Below are 22,066 nucleotides of genomic sequence, written 5' to 3'. Positions count from 1 at the left end.
GGAGAGACCATGAGTACATGTGCATGGCAGCCATAGCAGGTTGGCAGGCAGAGAGCATTAGGATGGTGGGGCCCAGACACCCATCTCAGGTCACGAATCCCTATTCATAAGTCGATCCAAACATTTGCTATGACATTTAAAAAATGATCCACATTTCTCCTAATTTGCATTATCAAAGAAAGATTTCCCTTTTCGAATAATCATTTTGAAATTAGTCCTCATCAAAGAGTTTCACAATCATGGCACTAGCTATTAAAGAGTGATTTTTTAAAGTACCAAAAGGATAGTTCTTTTCCAATGGCATTCATTTCATTCATTGGCACATGTTTAAAGGTCCTTCTTCAACATTTTTTCGTATTCTTTTTGCCAATAGGGACTAACATTCTCTTCTGTCTTCTATGTGTGTGTGTGTATGCTATTCCATTCCCATCTTCTTCCGGAAGGTCAGGGTTACAGCAGCAACAGTCCTTGAAATTTGTCTCCACCTCCCACATTTCATTCCTCAAGGATCTCTTGAGATTTTTGGCATCTATGCTCCACTTAATTTTGTTTTAGAATCTTCAACTAGTGGTCTAGTCCCAAAAGACCCATCAAACTTCGCATGTCTTTACTGACAAATAGACATTGGATTTCTCATTGATTTTAGTGATCTCTTGGGAGGTGTGCTCCCTGAAGGCAGCACTTGACTTTCACTGAAAAAGGCACAATTAAGTGATATGGAAAGGTATATCAGAATTTTAAAATAGCCCCAAAATTGACATTGGGTCAGTACTCTTTATAGAAAAGATTCTACTTTATCTACAAAATGACATTATTTTATCCTTTACAATGATATCCAAGACAATTTTGCTGTTATTTACGTTCAGTCTTCTGCCCTTAAGTCAAATAATTAATTCACAGGACAGGGTCTTGGAAAAGAACTTACTCTGTACCCTTTGGGTAGAGACTAGGATATCTTTGGAGGCTCTATAATTACTTCTTTGGAGGTCTTCAGTTACATCTCCCTAAGAAGCATCTGGAAAGACAATAGACAACTACAAAATCATTTTGTTATTTTTTTTGCAAACTGCCAGCTACTTACCCTCTGCATTTTCTTATCCCCATACCTCTCTGTGCCTTACTTCTGAATGAAACTTCCTTCTTTCCCAAACCTTTCCACTGTGACTTCTGAAAATCTCTTTATAGGACAGTCGCTCCGTTTTGTTGTTTTAATTAAAATTCCATTTCCTCTATGGACACGTTGCTTCCCTTAAAATGTACTCAAGTGGAGGCTGGCCATTTTTCCAAAAGCTAGGTTATCACAGAATTTAAACATGGGCTTGCATGCTTTTAGTTCAACATTGCCTATTCCAAATCATTTCAAGTCATTGCTCCTCATGCTTGTATAAAAACTTCTTCTTTGAGGCTCTTTCCTTCCAGCTGTGTCTTCTTAACAACCACCACCACATTAAATTCCAGAACTTCCTCTCTTCCCAGATCCCATCATTGTCTTTTTGCTTTCCCTTTTATGCCCATGTGGTTAACTTATTTAACATTTTAACCTCATATGTCCTTGATTCCCTAAGTTTGACAACCTGTACTTCTTGAATTCAGCCTCCCAACACCTGTATCCTAGACATTTTTATCACCCCAACTGCTCTGTATCAAAATTCACAAGCTTTAGTATCCTTATTCTCTGATTCTTATTTTGATCCTTGAAAATATCTTATTCCTTACTTCTATTTAACTTGCTCTCTGAGCTGAGAGTGATTTTTTCCCATTTTCCAAATTTATCAACTGTTCCTGTCTTAACTTTCTTATTTGACTAAGTTGCATGATATGATACAACACCTGATACAACCGCGCTTATGCTAACATCTTTAGCTTTCTTTATCATCTGACGTGGAATGCCTGGAAGAGTTCTAATCCTGCATCGATGTTATTGTCAGTGTCTCCCTTCCTATACCCCAGCTGCCGAATACTGCTGGGGAACAACCAACAGCCAAGAAACTGATGCTACTACAAGTATACGATCTCTGATCTCAATGGCATCCTCGGGAACAACAATGATCTTTTCATGTGATCCTATTCTGCTGTTTCTCCCACTCCCACTCTCACTTTAAAAAAAATTTTTTTTTAAAGATTTTATTTATTTATTTGACAGAGAGAGCACAATCAGGGGGAGCAGCAGAGGGAGAGGGACCAGCATTTTTCCTCCCTTAGCAGGGAGACTGCCATGGGGCTTGAACCCAGGACCCTGGGATCATGACCTGAATGGATGGCAGATGCTCAATGACTGAGTCACCCAGGCACCCCCATTCTTACTTTTAATACCATTCAGGGTAGATATCCATGAAAAGATATCCATTTGAAAAAAAGTCATTTTTTTACCAAAGGAACTTGTAAATTGGAAAGTAAATGCTTATGTGTTCTCAATTTCCTAGTTTTACCCTTAGTCCAGAATAATACTCACTCCAAAATAGTAATGGGAAGTTTAGTATGAGAGGTCTCTGTTTTGTGAGATTCTTCCCAGTGACTTTTTTCACTTTTATTACTTAATTAAGCCAGTCATATCAGTTAAGATATAGCTTCAACTGATGTGTTACAAGTTTAACAGTAAGTTCTCAAGATGGAAGTTTATTTCTTTTTCACTTAAGAATCCAAGCTGGTGTTGTGGTTTTGTTCCATAGATCATCAGAGGACCAAGATTCTTATTGTTTCTCCATGACTAGTTTGTTAACCCTCATGGCATGGTTTGAGATGGCTTGCTACCATAACCACTCATCAGTGGGAAGGGAAAAGGGGGAATGCTTTTAAGTCGGGTCTAAGAAGTTGAATACCTCACTTCAGCTCACATTTAATTGGTCAGTAGTCTCATGGCATAGTAATTGAGAAGAGTTTAAGAAGTGGAATCTTTATTCTGAATGTCCAGGAACCCACCTAAAAACTGGGGTTCTAGTACTATAAAAAGGGGGGAAATAGATATTGACACTTAATTCTCACATCACCTCTTTAACCACTCAAACATCTAAACCCACCTTTCTACCTAAACAGAGGATACAAGTATGCCTTTCACATTCCTTTTATAAAGTCCAGAGGTGAATAAAGAACAAATTATCAGTTTTCGTCCATATTAAACCATATGTAATAATCATACAGTATAAATAGGATACTTGTAATAACTCCCTCTTGGGAAGGAAAGACCAGGAAACATAAAAACACCTCTGGCTCTTATTAATTAGAAAATTCTTGAAATCATCAACTCTTTTAACTTCTTGCCCTGAACCTGTGGTAGAGTTCCTTGTTCCATCTCTGGTTTTAGTCTCTGGAGCAACTTGCTCCTCAGTTGTCCTCCGTGGTTCCTGGTTTTACTTTCTGAGCAAAACTATTTTATGGGCTCTATCTGAATAGGCACAAGGGATAGATCCTTGGGGAAGGCAGATGGGAGTGCATAGCTTTTATAGCTGCTTCCTGATAGTGCAAATTTGGGGTCCAGCATTTGCTTTAGGGATCCAACTATCAACATAGGTTTTGAAGGTAGGGTTGTCATTTCGTAGGCAATATAATCCTCTCAGAACTGTAGCAGACTCCAATAGTTTTGCTTTTGTTCAGTTTTGTAAGCAAGTTGACCAAACCAGAGAGCTTAGGTAAGATTTTTAAGCCTGAGAACTCCCCGACTTTTATTTACTGGGCTTCGGGCTCTGCTACCCTCCTGTTCTACCTCCCAATTTAAAAGCAGCAGCTTGAGGCCAGATGAAACAATTGTCTTGACTGTGGAGGCAACACCCTTAATCTAATTTTTCACTCCTGAGTTGGGTTTTACTGTTTGGCTGCCATGGCTTGGGGCCACAATTTTACCTTCTGCTAAGGTTGCCTCTTAAAGGCCACCTGTAATAGCTGTTTTAGTGTACAGAAGTGTTGACAGGGTGCTGTGAGGCTCCTCCCAGACTTTCAGTCAACTTCGATGGTGAACCATGGGCAAGCGCCTTCTTAGTAGTTGTAATCCTTTCCTGCTCTGCTTCAGGTTGATCAGCTGTAGCCAGAGTTCCTCTCTCTTTTGAAGGTTTTGCTGAAAGCAGCAAGAAGCAGCTGGCTTACGTCAAAGATCTGGAATGGTTCTATCCACTTCTTTTGGAGTTACAGGCTCAGGTGGCATGTAGTCTGCCTTCTACGGCATCACAGGCAATAGTTTTACCAAATATTCTTCCATAACGTAGCTAGACTCACCAGCTGTATTGCTGTCACCTGCTGGGGCACTCAAAGCTAATGCCATACATTTCAGATTCTGTTCTGTTCATTCCCTCTCCCAAGTCCCAAGTTCTGTATTAGTTATATATAGGTTTAGCACCTGTGACAGAGGTTCAAAAGAAGAGTGATTTAAATAAGAAAAAAGACTACTTCCCTGTTATATAAGGAAACAAGCTGGTAAGGAGTGAAGCTTCATGTGGTCGTCAGTACTCAGACGTCTGTTCCGTTTTTATCCCATTACTAGAGTGTGACTCTTGTGGTACAAAAGAGCTCACCACCACATCTACGGGCTACCTATAGAAAAGAGGAAAAAGACATACTTCACTGACATACTCCAGTCACCAAACTTGGTCACATGGTGATTGAGAAGCTTCAAGGAGGCTAGAGAACATCCAATGCATTCTGGGTAGCCAGAATTTGAGGATAGGGGTAGAGAAGAGTAACTACTGGTTAGCCACACTCAGCCACTCTATATTGAGAACCATAGCTTTTAATTTTCATTTAGACTTACAACAATGTGAGTTGGAACATTAAAGAAGAAAATACACACAAACAAAACTAGAGAATGTTTTCCATTCTATTCATGTGACCCTGCTCTTTGACAGAGTCTCAGCCTGACAGAGATGATAGGCAGAAGTCAGCAGGATAGGAAGGTCTGGATTTGACTTTATTTCCAAAATACTTTCCTAATAACTGAATTTGTAAAGAAGCAAAAAAAAAAAAAAAAAACCCAAAAAACGAACCCCCCCCCACCAACCTTGCATGTTATTTAGTTCTTCTCTCTGTCTCTAGGCAGATCTGCATTTATGATATGGATAAATTTCATTTAAACATCTTCAAGAAAAGCTACTTCACAAATTCCCTCTATTGAATTTAGTGTCTTTCAGTTGTCTGGCCAAAATGAACCCCTCAAGCTGTACCATTTCCCTTATATAGGGTTCAACTCTCATGATAAACAAATTATATATGGGGCTGACCTAATACAACAAACTCTTTGAGAACTGAGATTGCACGTTTTTGTGCTAATAGATACTGTGCAATTCTATTGTTAACTTAATGACCTTTTATATACTTAAAAAGTTAGTTGGGAACATGCCCTCTCATCTTCTATTTTTGTCCCTGCGTATGTTTGAGGAACGGCAATGGGACTGTACCAGTAGAAGGGAGCTCGGATTATCAAGTTCAACACTTCGCATCCTGTTTTGGCCCTACGCCCAAATTGTGTAGAACTAAAGATGGGATTTTCTGACTATTTATAACCTCCTAGTACTGGAGAGCAGGGACTATAGGAAAAATAAAAAGAGCAGGCTTTTATTTTTTTAACTTAGTACAAAGTTTACAATGGGAATGTAATGGATAGTTTCAGAAAACAGAATAGAAGAATCTTACTGAAGAAACCATGACTGCGAGCTTCATAAGAATTCTGCTCCTAAACCCATGCTCCCATTATGTATTTACATGTCGGGCTCTTCAGAGGACCAGCTATTCATTTTCCAAATAATTCACATTTTAATGTAGATACACAGGCAGTTTACATTAAGGTGTTTCTAGAAATCGTGATCATTTGCAACCTGTCACATGATTCTCTTTGGTTTAATTTCTATGAAAAACAATTAAGTCAGTCTGGACCTTAGTTATAATGTTCTCTAATTTTGTAGCTCTCTAACTTGTTCACACATTTAGAATGACCTTCTATGTTCTTCTATCTGTGGCATCTTCTGCTATTATTTGGTTTGGGTTCAAGAGCCCACACATACAAAGGGCTTGAAATGTATAATAAACAAGTACGAAAAGGGGAGAGTAGAAGTTGACACAGGAAGTTGTAACAGAGTGTTCTCAAACATTCCACCTCGGTTGTTTTCTTGCACTTTTGCTTTCATATCTCATAATTCAAAATTCTGGGGAGCTGTCTCTGGCATGTTTCTTCTCCTCATCATAAATACCTATGAGCGATATATCAGGCAATACCAGATATTTTAAAAAATGAAATAATGAATCACCTCAGAAAAGCAGCAGCTTCAACCTACTTGAAGACTATATCTGTATCTATAAATATAAATTATATATACATCATATACATTATATGTATATATAAACATATATACATACATATAAAAATATGTGTATTTTTTATCCCAAGACTATAAGACTGATTTTTTTTAAATCACATAATTTTTTAATGTCACACTGGTCTGTGATCACTTGTTTTATTTACATAAAATCTGAGTCATGTTCAAAGAGATCGTTTAGTTATAATTTTTTAATGAGGAGGAAAAAGTTTTAGATACTAGGCGAGGAAAGCACAATGTATAGATGGAGTTTCTTTTCTTTGCCAGTTGTTACTTCTTAATTATACTAATTTGCAGGCCATACAATGCAAAAAGGTTTCATTTAATCAGGCCATGAGGTACTGAACATTCAGTTGTTCATTCATTCATTTCACACAGTTCACTAATGCCTACCAGGCACAGCAGAGCTACAGATGAAAGGAGAAACAGCTTGCAGGCAAGTGAGAACGATTATCATCCAGGTTCCAATGGCTGCAGTGGAAGGAGGGAGGTGAAGGAATGAATGAATTTTTGTTATGTCCTGGTTATTGTGGTTGAGGTGACTAATAAAATTAATAGTTAATAAAATTAACTCATTTAATCCATATAACAACTTCCTATTAATTCCAAAAGAAACTAAAATCCAGAGCAATTAAGTGACTCTCTCAAAGTCACAAAACCAATATGCAACAGAGCCATAAATCCAAATCGGGCTTGTCTCACATCACAGTTGCATTCTATCCACTACACCCAGTGACCTCCCTGGGCTTTCTTTGCAAGATGCCACAGGTGCCAAGACGTTAACGCTGGTGAAGGAGACAGAGACACTTCCGTGAAAATGAGACAGCTGGAGTCAAGTCTTGTGGGATAAGCATGAGCCCTGAGGGTAGAAACAGTTGTGAAAGGCCTTCTAAATATGGGAGGAGCATGTGAAAGACATACAGGCTTAGGATAAAGGTCAAGTTTAGGGAACTGCAAGTCCTTCAACACAGAAAAGTCATTGTAGACGCTAGAGGCAGGTGTGTAGAGCCAAACCTCAGCTACTACACTTCTTAGATCTAGAACTTAGGCAAGTATTTAACCTCTCTTTTCTTAACTATAAAATATGAATAATAATAGGACCTACCTAATAAAGTTGTTGAGATTAGATGACATAATATATATAAAGTACTTTACACAGTGGCTGAACCCCAGGTAAAGCTCCATGAATATTACATAATTCTGAATAGCTGGAATATAATATGCAAGGGAAATAGTGATAGGAGACAAGTTTGAGTTGAAAGGTCAAGGCCAGATCATGAAGTGCCTCCTATTATATATAACTGGGGACATCATTGAGGATTTAAAGTGTGTGTTTATGTGTATATTTGTTTTATATAAAACTAGTTCTAGTTCATTTAAAAATATCTTTGTGATGTCAGTGTGAAAAACAGATCAGGAGAAATGAGACCTGAGTCAAGGAGGTCGACTCTCTAATTAATGCAATAATCTAGGGAAGATACCATAAGGAACTGAACTTGAACTTACTCAGTGGTGACGAAGAGGAAGAATAAGCCTAAAAAATACTTAGGAAGTAGTATCAGCAGGACCTGACTAACAGAGAACAGAAGTAGGCTGAAGGGGTTGGTGGTACCAATCACAGAGACAGGCAATATAGGAGGAGAAGCAGGCTTTGAAAAAGGTGTTTTTATAGCAAAGCACCTCATGTCTTGTTAAAACAGTTAAAAAAATTAATCTACTTACTTGTAAAATACAAGTACTATTCTATTTGAAAGAGTGACCTGGAAAATCGTGCTTGAGGTTTAAAGTTAAAAAAGAAAATTCTTGTTAACAAGTAATTTAGTCATAGAAAAAACACACCTAAGCTAACATTTTATTGGATAAAACTAATAACTGGTTTAATGTCATTCACATTCAACTTATATTTTATACCTCTCCCAACACAATACTTTTTACGTAAGGTATAAATTCACAAGAAGAGAATACACACAGAGATTAGATTACATTTACGATTTTATTAGTCAAGAATGCAAGATTGGGTGTCCATATCAAGGAGGAGTAACTGCTGCACATCCCAGAATTGAGTCCCTTGCCTCCCAAAATCCCCATGTGGGCATATAAATGCAGATGACACTGTGTGACCAAGGTAGGGTCTCACTAGATCTATAATGTTCTATTCTTGGTGTGTCAATGACTCATACTTACTCTGGGTTTACCTATCTAAGGAGGAATTACACTAACACTTTATATACTTCTATTTATGGAAATATATAAAGGCATAGCTATCTCCTGACCCTGACTCAGAATCAACAAAACAATTCTCTTTGGGGAAGCCCATTTTTACCATAATTCTAAATCATTATAAGTGTTGAACAAGTGCTAACTACCTATAATCAAGTGGGTTATTACACACTTAGGGAATTTGATTGCAGGTATTTATTTTTAAAACAAATCCTTTAATTCTGACACATTAAGTCAAATACTAGTTAACACTATCAAGATCAGCTTTTTGGTGGGTAATAATATGTTTTGATATCTGGAACATTTATAGACCTCTTGATGTCTGTGTACTAAAATTTTTTTGAACTATTAATTGTCTTCTAGAAAAAATTTCAATTATATAGTAAGAATAAGTAGAATATTAAATATGAATATCATAATCATTAATCAAGATGTTAATGTATGAAATTTAATATTCTGTTAAGGTATTAACATTTATCCTTCATAATTGCAATTAAAGGGTATGACAGGGAAACTGTTACATTGTTCAACCACAAGGACTACACAGAGCAGTTTCAGCACCAGGGATAGTAATCTTCCTGGATCACACGGAAATCCATGACGCAGAAGAGTAAAGAAAAGCTAATGTGTCTAAATTCAAATTAATTGCAAGGTTTATATGCGTGACTATGACGTGATATTTAAGAGCTTAGACACAGGGAAAGATTCCATAAGAATTTTTTGTTGTTTTTGCTATTATTTTTGTTATGTGTGAAGTTGATGCAATAAAATATAGTTATATTTTTTCTTAGTTATGGACACCAAAAAATATGGAAAATTAATAACCTTAATTAAATATTTCTTGTCTTATACACATTAATTTAAAATATAGCACAATGGATCACCATTTCTTGATATTAGCAAAATATAAGAAAGAAAAATGTAAAAATTGTGAATTAAAATTCTCCAAACTAAATATCATTGCAAAAGGAAAAAATAAAACACAAAATTTTATAGAAAAAGAAATATTATCTTTCCAAACATAGCCATAAGATTCCTGTATATTATAAATTTTCATGAGTTTTCACTAGAATATTTTCCCTGCATGCTCTGAGGAATAAAGCAATTAGTAAACTGTTGACAAACTGTAATACATCATTTAATATTATGTGTATTTCTAAATGAACATGGAAAAAACACCAAAAGCTCTAGAAAGTTAAAATATATTAGTAATCTACAGAAATTATCGAGAGGTGTTAATGCCAACCCCAAGAATGACTGTAAATTCATGCAATTGTTAAAGTATGATTGTTCTGAAAAAGTTGGTCAATTTGGAAAAAAGCCATTAATATATAAATAGATATATTTGAATTAATACATATTCATCATTAGAAACTAAGTAACATGGGTTTTGCACAATTTTGCACATGGCCATTTATTTATATGCCAACAACAAATATAAAAAATTTTTGAGGCCACGAATACCCAACATATGTGTAATGGGTGGATCCACATCTATGTTGATATATCATGGTTATTATATCAATTTATAGTTAACAGGCATCTAAGTGAGATACCGGACCTGGGAAACAAGTACGCAAAAACCCAGTTATCAGGAGTACATGATGAAATGGCCAGAATTCAGTAAACACACAGGTGTATAAACCAATGTTCCATTAACCCAACAGCCGAGAAAATCTCCCACGAACTGAAGGGCAAAAAATGTTGGAGAGAATAGGTGCACAATACTTGCAGAAAAAAATTGACGCTGAGGCCTGACCTCTTCCTGGCATGCCATTACTCCAACATGTGAGAACCAACCCTCAGTTCATTGGTGATCATAACAAACATCTAGCTAGTGACAGTGGTTGGTCACTATTGAATGCAGAGATAGAGATAGCTGATGTCAGTAATTTGTCCTTATCCGCAAGGGGATGAAGGTTTTGCTTAGTATTCACAAGCACAGTGTTACAGTACAATTTATCTATCAACTACCTTTTGCCAATAAATTAGTAAACTTGGGACATGGAAAATGAGCAGAGTCAGCAATTTCAATTTGAACTGAAACCATATATATCGAGCATCTAGTAACGAGTGCATAAATCACTAATTTACAGGGCTTTTTTTCTTTTAAAATATTTTGTAGTATCATGAAAACATGATGCAAATCTCAAAGGAAATTTATTTAGAAATTTTACAAAGCTTTACCTTGCTGATCAGTTAGAAAATGGATTATAGGAGGGGCGCCTGGGTGGCTCAGTTGGTTAAGTGTCTGCCTTCTGCTCTCATCATGATCCCGGGGTCCTGGGATGGAGCCCTGCATTGGGCTCTCTGCTCAGCGGGAAGCCTGCTTCTCCCTCTCCCTCTGCCTGACTCTCTGCCTGCTTGTGCACCCTCTCTCTATCAAAAAAAAAAAAAAAAAAAAACCTAAAAAAAAACCCAACCCAAAAAACACAGAACAAATGACTACACCACCATATATTTTTAAGATGAAAAGAATTACTGTATAAAAGTATCCTCTTCTGACAGCATATTATTAACATAAATTTTGCTAATTTATTGTCTGTGCCCTTTATTAGAACATAAGCACCATGAGGACAAGGACTTTGTCTTATTCATTACTATATTTCCGGTGCCTTGGAACTATCCATGGCTTGGAGAACACAATAGTTATATGTAGTAAGGAAAAGATGTTCTTTTTCTTTAAGGCTTTAAAAAAAATTATCATTTTATGTTTCTAGTGAATGAAGACTATTTATTAAATACATGAATTCCATGTATTTCTCCTAACGTTTTGGTTCTTTTAAGTAGAATTTCTTTTTTAAGTTTTCTGTCTTTATTATACAGGCCATTTGTGTTACATTATTTAATAGATATACAATCTTTTAAATATACAGTGCCTTTCATCTATTTAATGAGAAATACGTACTGCTAGAAATATATAATGTCTCCTTGAAGTTGTCCTGTTTCGTGGTTTCATTATTTGAGACTCTTTAGTATGCTTTTGAATTTGTAATGAAATTACAGAGTTGCTACTTGTTTATGTAATAATATTGGAGAATTAAGTTCTTATTCAATTATTAGTCTATATGAAATTACATTTTCTGTTAATGCTTATCGAGTAGTAGATGGCCAAAAAGCTCAAAGGATTGATGTTTCAATTATATTCACTATTTTACGTTTATAGTTGCAGTGTTCTAACTTCCACTACATCTCTGTTCTTACTCTGTTCTGTTTTATAGGTGATTATATTTCCTTTGGCATTTCCCTTATTTAAACGTCAAATAGATTACATTTTACAATTCCATGGTACTGAAACAATGTCTCTCTAGTAAGCTTTCAAAATAATTAACAGTATTGTTTACTTGTGAAAAGCTAATATATGTTTTACATTGATTCAATATAACACATTTTCAGTTTAGGCATTAGTAGAGGTATTGAGACAATAAAAGACATTTTTGAGTTTTATAAATATTCTGAGTTAGGACAATTCCAAAGAACTAATAGATAGGAAAAGAAAGTAGAGTTATAGAAATATCCATTGTCAATTCACATTTTAATACCTGGAAGCTATATAGATAACCTTAGCAATAGCTAGGAAGTTTATGGCATATGAATGATGCCAGTAGTGTTGTGAGTTCCTGCCAATGTTAAAATTAAACACACACACCTGAGAAATAATTTGGAAAAATTAACCCTATGAAGTCCCACTGTCCCTTTAAAAAATAAAAGTAAGGAAGAATCTTTGTCTTGGAAGGAACTTAAAGTACTAAACTTTATTTACAAAAAAATCAATAACACAAAAGTTCAATGAAAATGAAAGGTAGAGAAAGTCAGATATTGAAACAACAGAACAAAAGTCTAGTTTAAAACCTTAGGTGCATTTTGGTCAACTGTTTACTTCTGTGGGTTAGTAAATTATAAACGATTATTTTGTTAATATTATTTGCTTATTCTTCTGGCTTTTTTACTTTTATAAGATCTCAGAGAAAAATTCCTATTTTGTAATATGTCTCCTCTTGTTATAACTAGTGAAAAACAAAGAAAAAAATATATAGGTAATTCGGCTTTATGTTCTTAGCAGAGATAAAAGACTCAAGTTTGAGACACAAAATTCTTCAGAGCCTTATAAAGTAAACAAATATAGTATATATATATTATACATATCTTCTTGTGTATGTGTGTATGTATATACATAGTTATTTTTTAAAAAAACTAAAGAAGATAATGTTGCTCCTTGAAGAAAGGGAAGTCAGGTCAATGACTAAAGAGATACAACTGGATATTAATGTACTTAATTATATAATCTGAAAACTCACAAAATTCTGTCTTTTTGTGTTAATAGAGAAGCACAACTTCTATCATCTGTTGAGTACTTATTATAGACATTGCTTTAAATGCTTTGTGCATTTCATCTCTTTAAATCTTCCAGGCAATACATACACAACTGATTTTACAGGCGCAGAAATAGGTTCAAAGGCAATTTGCCTAGATTTGAACCCAATTTATCTGATTTCAAAATCATTCCTTTAGTCACTATCCCATACTGAAAAGGATTATTTGGGATTAGGGTGGGAATGGTGAAACAATAAACAATATTTGGGAGAAATGCTGTATTTTACAAGGTAACCATGTGAGCTTTCTGTTGTGCTTACGAAAGAAAACACGACGATATAAATTCTGAGGGCAAATCATGTAGCCCTGACCTTAATGTGCTTGCTGAATGTGACTAGCCCTGAAACCTGCTGTTATATCTTCTTGCTACTGCAAAATAAATCAGGCTGAGTCTGTTTTAATATAAACAAAGACACTAGAGGTAAAGCTGTGGCCAACGTATGACATTCCTTCTACTTCTCACAAGCATAGAATAGCCAAACAGAAATAATTTAATATACATATTCGTGCACATTTAACAAATATTCAAGTGCTGAACGTGATTAAGCTTCTGGATCATTTAAAATATCCTTTAACCTTATGATTATGCAATTTAAGAATTGTTTTTAGACTAACAACAACTAACAGCTTAGATACAATGTATATCTCAAATTCTATAAGATGAAACTCTCAGGAAGAAGTGAGAAGAGATAAACTATAGTCCGGGGAAATCAAAGCATAAATCTCAGATTGTCTCAATGTACTACCTGCTAATTGATCAATGAGGTAGCTGTTTCACTTGTTAATTCATAGTTGCTGGCACCAATACAGAAAGGCTATAATCCAAGATTTCATGCACTAGTACTGGGCTGAAATTGATTCTATATACCATCTCCTGGTTGAGCTAAAGTTTGCTAAAAATCTCTTACTTTGAAGAGATTCTATTAATGAGATATCTATTCCAAAGGACTCTTGGACATTTTCTCATAACATTCTTTTCCTGCTTCTACCCGAGTATATGCTTTTTGTTATAATTATACAGACATACGATAATACTTTCAATAGTGACTAGGAGATTAATAGTGAGACACATAACAAATCCTTTGCCAGAAAAGCATAATAAGGAGTGATATATTAATGGGACTATGAAATTAAGTTTAGGTTAATCTTAATGAATATAATTAAAAACAATTTATTTACCCTAAGTAATTTTTGTCTAGAATTAAAGTGATTCTCAGGAAACAGAAAGGCAAATGGAGTTTTTCTAACCTTCATAGACATAGAGATACAAAACCGGACTGACTCTAGAGATCATCTCTTGGTGGGTAGCTTTCATCAAAACATGCAAAAATGTGATGACTTTGTTCTTTTAAAATAAACTTCCCCAATCTCATTACCTTTCATCTGGTAAATTTGGTAGAAAGGAACTAATGGCCTCAGTCCAGGTCCCAACATAAGCCATGTGGGATAGTGAATACACCTGAGGCCTTGGCCAGCTATACCCGGGGGGGGGGGGGGAGATCAAATCCCAGTTTTGTCACTTAAAGTATGACCTTGCACAATTGACACTCTCTCTTCATATCAGTTTCCTCATTTGAAAAATGGGAACGATAAGATCTTACTTGCAGGACTGTAGTAAGAAATAGAAATAATACTTGTAACAGCACATGGCAGATAGGAGATGAACAGTCTATGACAGCTATAATGGTTGACAACAATCAACCATAAACTCCATCTTTAACGCACTTTCAGTGTTTATTAGTATGAAAATAATTACATGTATTCTTTTAAAATTTTTTTTCAGTGAAGGGAGTATAGGTGGCTATATATATTCATGTGAATTTCTTATCTTTTATTTTTTTATAAGATTTTATTTATTTATTTATTTGACAGAGAGAGACAGCGAGAGAGGGAACACAAGCAAGGGGAGTGGGAGAGGGAGAAGCAGCTTCCCGCCAAGCAGGGAGCCCGATGCAGGGCTTGATCCCAGGACCCTGGGATCATGACCTGATCCAAAGGCAGACGCTTAACAGCTGAGCCACCCAGGCACCCCAATTTCTTATCTTTGGAAAATGAGACAGAGAAGACAGAAACTATTAATTTATTTAAGTGAAAATTTATCAACCTATGGTACTTGAAAACAACAACAAAAAAGCCAGAATCTATTTTTTTAAATGCTAGAAATGGGTACCAATTTCAGATCACTTTCACCTAGGTGATATTTTGAATGTATTCATGAAGGTGGCATTTAAGCTGGAAGAAATTTCAATAGGAGGGTAGGGGAGGACAGGGCTATAGATGGAAGAACATGAGTAAGGCACCAAAATAGGAAAGTGCAATATATTAATTGGGAACAGAGTGATTCAGTTTGGCTAAAGCATTGTTTCCCAACCTGGGGACCTCAGAGTTACTAAAAGTGATCCATGAATATTTATATACATCAGGTATTGTTTATGGACAAAAAACAACCACATTAATGTTGCGTGTATGTATATTAGTTTTATAGGGCTGCTGTAACAACATGCCATAGACTAGGTGGCTTAAAATGACAGAAATTTATTCTCTCACAATTCTGGAATCTAGAAGTTCAAAATCAAGGTATCAACATGGCCATGCTTTTTCTGAAGGCTGTAGAAAGGAATATTTCCTTTCTCTGTCTGACTTATTTCACTTAGCATAATACCCTTTAGGTCCATCCATGTTGTCACAAATGGCAAGATTTCATTCTTTTTTATGGCTGAGTAATATTCCATTAGATAGATCGATAGATAGATGATAGATATCACACTTTCTTTATCCATTCATCTATTGATAGATGTTTGGATTGCTTCCATATCTTGACTTTGTAAATAATTCTGCAATAAACGTAGGGGTGCATTTATCTTTTTGAATTAGTGTTTTGTTTTCTTTGGGTAAATATCCGGTAGTAGAATTACTAGATCATATGGTATTTCTATTTTTAATTTTTTGAGGAATTTCCATACTGTTTTCCATATCAGAGAAAGACAAATATCATTTGATTTTACTTATATGTGGAATCTAAAAAACAAAACAAAGGAACAAACAAAACCAACAGACTTAAATACAGAGAATAAACTTGTGGTTGCCAGAGGGGAGGTAGATGGGGGAATGGGTGAAATAGGTGAAGGGAATTAAGAGGTTCCAACTTCCAGTTATAAAGTAAATAAGCCATGGAGATGAAAAGTACAGCATAGGGAATGTAGTCAATAATATTGAAACAATGTTATATAGTGACAGATGGTGACTACACTTATTACGGTAGCAGAGTAATGTATAAAATTGTCAAATCGCTATGTTGTACACCTGAAACAGATATAACATAGTATGTCAAGTATACTTCAATTAAAAAAAAAAGTCCTTCCTTGTCTCTTCCTAGCTTCTGGGGGTTGCCAGCAGTCCTCAGATTTCCTAGGCTCAGAGCAGTGTAACTTCAATCTCTGCCTCTGTCTTTACATGGCCTTCTTTCCTGTATCTGTCTTCACATCATCACTCTTCTGTGTGCCTGTTAGGCTGAGTATCCCTTTCCCTTTTTTTATAAGAATACCAGTCATATTTGATTAAGGGCCTACCTAATTCCAGTACAACCTCATCTACAAAACCTCATCTAGGATCTACAAAGGCCTTACTTCCAAACAAGGTCACATTCTCAGGTATCCAGTGCAGGACTTGAACATATTTTTTAGGGGGGAACACAATTCAACCCACAACACAGTGTGTGTGTGTGTGTGTGTGTGTGTGTGTGTGTGTTCACATTCAAATGTATATAATTATGATTTTTAAAAAATGAAAATTATTTAAATAGCATTTCTGAATTGAAAATAGCTTTTTAATACCATATTTTTCTCAATGGATATTAAAATAATAAATCTCTCCAGGAGTCTACAATTTTTTTTTTCATGATAAAAAGGGTTGTACATACTTAAAAATGTTGAGAGCTATTGTTGTAGGGTTCCTGTCCAGAACAGAATGAGGTAAACTAGAAAGTAAGCTTAAGTATGGAAGGCCTTTGGTATTAAGTAAGTTAAGGACTCTGGGCTTCATTTATTAGGTAAAGAGAATTACGGGTGATTTTTTGAACAGATGACATGTATGTACGTAGAAGTTGTTGTGATTAATGAATTAAAATTTCTGACCAAACCACTCCGTCCACCAAAGTGGAGCTTTAGGAAAATACCTTGTACAGGATGGACTGATAGACTGAGTGTGGAGACAAGGAGAGCAGGTAGGAATGAGCAGACTCTCATTGAGGATGAAAAGAACAAGACACATGCTGGGCATATCGCGGAGGAAGAAGGGGCAGAGGTCTGACTAATCTGATGGTGAACACGTATGTGTGTGTGCATTTGTATGTACGTTTATGTGGATACTTGAGGGTATATGTATGCAGTATGGTGTTTGCATGATGTCTAGTTCCTTCGAAATTCAAGAATACCTATTATTTTTGTACCACTCATTTGATACTTTTAATGTTTTGACTTGCTGATTACATGAAAAATAATTCGACTAGTCTACTTTCTTGTTACACAGAAGGCTCTCGAATATTTTTTGGCTGGTAAGCATCAACATTTTCGCCAAATCTGGGTCAAATTTATTAATAAATATTGAATATCTATTTTGTGTCTGTGTTTTCTGCTCAGTAGAAAAAGTAGTCAGGTCAAAAAGGTAGAACCAAGTAGCTGGAGGAAAGTGAAATTAAAATTTGGTGAAGGAACTGTAAAAAAGCACTTAGCTAGTCTAGATGACTTCACGTTCCCAAGGCAGAGCAAATTATATACATGGATTCTGAAAGAATATGAAAACTAGATCACGTTGAACAATTCTCAGTGGTCTTCGGGAAGTCTTGGAGAAGTGCTGGAGGATTAAAGTGCCAAAGGGGAGAAAGAGGAGATAAATTCTTGAAAAACCACAGCAGGTAGCTTAATATTACCTGCAGGTGAGATTACAGAATGTTTCATTCATTAGAAAAGGAAGCGGTGCAGTCGCGTCATCACATTAAACACATTTTCTTGTTTATGTTGTAGTTATTGGAAAAATTGATAGTAATTCACATCTCTTTATAGTTTTTACTCTAATTTTGCCCAGACACAGAGATAGTGAATCCAGACTTCAGCTAGCCGGTTGTCAAGTTCCCTTACGATATTCTTCTGCACAACTTAGAGAAATATGAGCTAGTTGTTAGCACAGGATGGTAGCTATTTAATAGTTGAAGGATTATACCAAACAGGTGCTTATAAACAACTTAAACAAGTGATTTTCAAACTTTTTGGTTATGACTTACAGTAAAAGATACATTTTAAATGATTACCTAGTAAGCACACATGTACATATATATGTGTATATATATGTGTATAGAATTAAAATAATAGATGCACTTTGATATTTTCCATTCTGTTTCATTAAGCTGCTGGTTGCAACCTACTAAATCTATTTCATGACTCACTAATGGGTTGAGGTCTATAGTTTGAAAAACATAAATCTATTTCAATCAGAATGTTTCTAGTGACTATAGAGCTGTTTTTATCCTGTTCCATCCAATATTTGGACAAAGATACAGAAGGATTGTGCTGAAGTTTGCAGACAATATAATAATCAGACAAATTTTATGCATGATAAAAATGGGATTAAGTAATTCCCAGCAAATTAAGTTTAAATGGAAAATTAAATAGAAAAATTGAATACGATAAAAATTTAATTTAATTTAAATATGTATGTACAATTCTGCACTTTATATCTCAAAGTCTATATGTGAGGTTTGCGTTGCTTCTTAGTAGCAGCATGTCTACAAACAAAACAAAACAATAACAATGAAACAAAAACCTTGGTGTTTCAGTTGATAAGAATGTTAACATGAGAGGAAAATGGAACTGAAATTATTTGGGAACCTACTATATGCCAAACAGGAATCATTGGTGCATTACATGAATCATTACTGTCACATTGCTATAAAATGTAGAGCCAAACCAAAGTGAATCGATTTGGCGTTACATTAACAGGAGTTATATTTCTAAAGACTGAGGTTTGGGTAAGAGTTACCTTCTGTTTTGTACTGGTCCAAACCTACCTACCTGAACACTTTTTCAGATAAAGTTTGAGGATAGCTAGAAACCTGTTCTAGCTACAGGTCAAGGGAATGGGGATATTTAGCCTGGAGAATTGCTGTTTTCCATTTATTCATTTTTTAACACCTTTCTTCAATGTAAATTACAAGCCAGCCATGTTAGGGGCTGAAGGCACAAAAATAACTACAACATTGTGTTTTTTTCAAAGCCAATGAATAAAAACATAATTTATTGACCCTTGCTACTACATTAGTACCTTAAATGTATTAGTTCCTTTCATCCTTTAATCCTATGAATCTCTACTTTGGGTTGGATAAACTATGGCTTTGAAGAGAAGTCATTTACCCAAGATTACAGAGGTAAGTGGCTCAGGACCTGGAATCCAAACTCAGGTTCTACTAAACCTGCAGCATGTGTTCTCAACCACTGTGCGGTATTGCTTCTTGATATGTCATTTGCAAGACCAAATCACTATATCGTACACCTGAAACTAATCTAACACTGTATGTTAACTGTACTGGAATTAAAATTAAAAAATATTGCTTCTTAAAACTCAGATTCATGGGCTTCTTATCTTTGAAAAACTGTCCTTTGAAAATAGGGGTATGCATCTATTCAGGTAAAAATGTATGCAAAATTAATATTCACCACATACAAGGGTTTTGATCTGGAGATTTAAAAAATGAACATTTTAGGTAGCTTCTATTTTAATGTAACTTTTATTTCAGAATATTGTTAACGCAACCACTAAGCTATTTGTACATTTACAGGGAAATAGGCTGTGTAGGCTAAAAGGAAACAAACCTGTTGTCTTCTCTAAACTTTATGCTTTTGGGGATAGTACTGAAAACATATAACTGTGCAATTATAAAGAATTGTATGTGGTTATAATTGGTTTTACATGTGTTTGTTGGTCATTCAACACATATTGTGCCTGTATACTAAGGGTACAAGGACACATTTATTACGTGCTGGCTGCTGAGTTCAAGTAATTCATTGAATGCTCACTTCCCTATGGGATAGATATGTCTCATTCTTAGCTCAATAAATTGAGTAGGCTGTGCAGGTAGTAAGTTGTAAAAATGATTCCAAAGCCTGTGCCCTTTCCACAGTATCATACTGCCTTCAAGGAGCTGACGGTGTACTGGAAAGCACTTTTTAATGGGTAAGCTCTCTTAAATATTTCTGATATTGAATTAAGTATGCAACAGAACTAGAGTTTTCCTACTTTGAAAAAGTGATATCCTTTTTACCCACTCCCTATCTCCACTAAAGGAAAATGAACAAATGCGAAATGAGTAAGAAAAACAAAACCAAAGTGCACACACATACTGCTTAAGAAAGAAAAAGGAGAAAATTAAAGTGAAAATATTAAAATGATGTTAAGCTATTCATTTGGAAAGGAAATAGAAAGTTCAGGTTGTCACTGTCTCTCAAAGCACTCATGCAAGAAGTCTAAAAATAGCAAGAGGTAGAACCTGCTGCCATATTTTTTTTATACACAGCAGGGTGGAAAAAAAGCTAGTGTGATGATCTTTCTGTCTGGATTTACATATTTAAGACATATCATTTTAGATTTACAAATGAAAATAGTGCTCACAAAAGTAGGTAACCCTATAAATAAAATGCTACAGGCAGTTATATATGTCACAGGATTTTTAAATTAAAGCCTATCTAAGCCACACTATTAAAAGTTCCCGGTTTTGCAAGTTTTTCATACAGTTTCAATCATTTTAGCATTTTATAATTCAATTGCTATTTAATATAAATGGACATACCAATTACCACTTCTTTCAAAAGGTTTTTTTTTTTTTTTTTTTTGTCTCATAATTCAATCAATTCAGTGCAAGTTTAAAACAACTAAAAACTAACCCTGAGTGCTGGTCTGGGGGAGCTTTGTTATAGATGACCTATAGTGCTTTAGAATTTTACCATGTTCCAATATCCTGAGAGTTAACTTGACTAGTTGGTCCAGTTAAATATGAGTAATAACAAATTGGGTTATGATAGATTTGTATATTGACTCTCTTTATTTGAGATGACAATTAGAATGACTTGAATATACCTCCAGATACCGAATATTGCTGGTGGCTTGTAATATATCTTTATTGAAAAGGGCATACTTCATGAAATATTAAAGAAAATTACATCCTTCATTTCAAAGGAGAAAGCAGCAGTCATGACTGTTTAGTTTTAATTCAGGCTAGCAGCAAGATTACTGTATATATTTCAATTTTCTTAAGCAGTAATGCTTTTGTTTCATATTTATGCAGATACAGTAATCTACTTTTTCCACACATTAAGGCTGGCCATGAGGAGTACCTATATTTTTAGATAATTTCAAAAACCTCCTGAACTGCACATGACTAAGGAAAAGGGAGGCATCATTAGTTGGCATCGTACCTGAAGATCGCAAGGGATTTTTGAAATGTGGCATTTGTAGCTCCCACCAAACTACCCTATAGTGTCACTCAGTGCAGCCTTCTTAGGCTGGTAGGTGAGTTCAAGAGCTGTTTGTTGTTCAGAGCTCCATCCAGAGCGGATCACTGTTTGACAAGTTCTATTTTAAGTCGCGCCTGTGTGTGCAGGTGTCAGCTTCTTTCATGGCTGTAGAAAAAGACCCATTACACTCCATCTGTATCCTTCCCCGACAATGCAAGATCTTTCCCCCTGGTGCGTTTGTTTCTGCTTTGCCAGTCACTTTTTATTTGGGAAATAAGGGGGTTGGGGGGCTAAGCGGGCAGTACTGCGAGGAAGGGCGAAGAGGGGCAGAAAAGAGGTCGTCTGCCACTCCCCTACCTTACAAGGCACGTGGCACTGGCAGTGGCAGCTGCTGGATGCAATGATGAAGACGAAGATGATGAACCTCCTCTTAGCAAAAGGATATTGAAGGAAGGAGGAGGAGGCAGAGAAGACAAGACACACACTCACTGTGTCCTTCCCCACAGGGAGAATCCACCCTCAAGGGAAAAAGTACAAGGAAGCCACTACCCGCCCCGCCTCTACCAGCTAGCCCCAGGGTCTGGCATTGGTCCCCATGCACCTGCTCACCTGTCTATCCGTTCAGGGTAGTTGGGGGAGGGACGAGGGGTGTCGGGGTGGGTGGGTGGAAAGAGA

At 35.7% G+C, this 22,066-nt stretch overlaps 1 long non-coding RNA gene across 1 annotated transcript; it reads right to left on the bottom strand.

Moving 5' to 3' along the window:
• Nucleotides 1–400: 400 nt before the first annotated feature.
• Nucleotides 401–22,050, bottom strand: LOC130542616 (uncharacterized). The gene is made up of 2 exons (XR_008957291.1): nucleotides 22,001–22,050; nucleotides 401–4,521 (listed from the first exon to the last, which is right to left on the bottom strand). It is a non-coding gene; the product is annotated as an uncharacterized LOC130542616 (long non-coding RNA).
• Nucleotides 22,051–22,066: the final 16 nt, after the last annotated feature.

Source organism: Ursus arctos, unplaced genomic scaffold (assembly GCF_023065955.2).
Source record: "Ursus arctos isolate Adak ecotype North America unplaced genomic scaffold, UrsArc2.0 scaffold_10, whole genome shotgun sequence".
NCBI classification, from domain to species: Eukaryota; Metazoa; Chordata; class Mammalia; order Carnivora; family Ursidae; genus Ursus; species Ursus arctos.
This window is presented reverse-complemented; position numbering and strand designations above follow the sequence as displayed.